Raw genomic sequence first — 1,013 nt, forward strand, 5'->3', positions numbered from 1 at the left:
AGACACTCTGCTTGAATGTTTATAAAAGATTCTATAATTTTATGTCAGTAAAGACAGGCTTAATTTTGATTATGGTATATGTAAGTTTTTAAAACGGAAAGGCATCCAGAAATTAGTCTGAATTGTGCTTAAAATAAAACAGTTTTTTAAAATTTGAACTTGTAGATGTACTGAAAAATTTTTATGGGCAATTTAATTTTCTCTAACTTATAAAATTTATTTTTGATTAAAGTCGTATATTTGGAAAATGAGAAAACTTTTCAGACTGGCAGTCAGAAAAGTGCTATGAGTTGTTATTAAAAACTTTTTTTCTCCTTTCAGGTTGAAGTATTGTATTTTGCAAAAAGTGCTGAAATAACAGGAGTTCGTTCAGAGACCATTTCTGTGCCACAAGAAATAAAAGCACTGCAGCTGTGGAGAGAGATAGAAACTCGACATCCTGGGTAGTTAAAATTGTGTAGAATGCATATGATTAATACTTTCTAATATTTTAAAAATATGTAAATGTAAAAGTGCTAGGTTTTATTTCCATGGTTAACATCCAAAGGGCCAGTACTTGTATTTTTCTGGGGCTACTCCTAAAAACTTAAATCCTTGTATTTAGAAATGCACAACTTTTAAAATTTTTTTCAGAGACAGAGTCTCAGTTTATGGCCCTCAGTAGAGTGCAATGGCATCACAGCTCACAGCAACCTCCAGCTCTTGGGCTTAGGCGATTGTCATGCCTCAGCCTCCCAAGTAGCTGGGACTACAGACACCTGCCACAACACCCAGCTATTTTTTTGTTGCAGTTTGGCCAGGACTGGGTTTGAACCCTCCACCCTCAGTATATGAGGCCAGCGCCCTAATCACTGAGCCACAGGTGGCATCCTAGAAATGCACAATTTCATAAGGAAGGTTAAAGACATTTTACTGAGAAAGTAGTGAGCTAGGATATTCACAGAGAGACATGACAATATTTTCTTTTATAATTTACAAAATACTGAAAATGTAGATTCTCCATTTTTATAACA

The 1,013-nt window shown here is 34.8% G+C and overlaps 1 protein-coding gene across 1 annotated transcript in view; it reads left to right on the forward strand.

The window, feature by feature from the left end:
• MOCS2 (molybdenum cofactor synthesis 2) overlaps window positions 1-1,013 on the forward strand; it is a 12,688-nt gene that overhangs the window by 647 nt on the left and 11,028 nt on the right. Inside the window, exon 2 of the mRNA XM_023519332.1 lies at window positions 322-443. The gene's annotated coding sequence lies outside the window, so the exon portion shown is untranslated. The remainder of the gene's footprint in view (window positions 1-321; window positions 444-1,013) is intronic.

The sequence above is a fragment of the Otolemur garnettii genome, unplaced genomic scaffold (assembly GCF_000181295.1).
Source record: "Otolemur garnettii isolate 467f Iridium unplaced genomic scaffold, OtoGar3 scaffold00005, whole genome shotgun sequence".
NCBI lineage: Eukaryota > Metazoa > Chordata > Mammalia > Primates > Galagidae > Otolemur > Otolemur garnettii.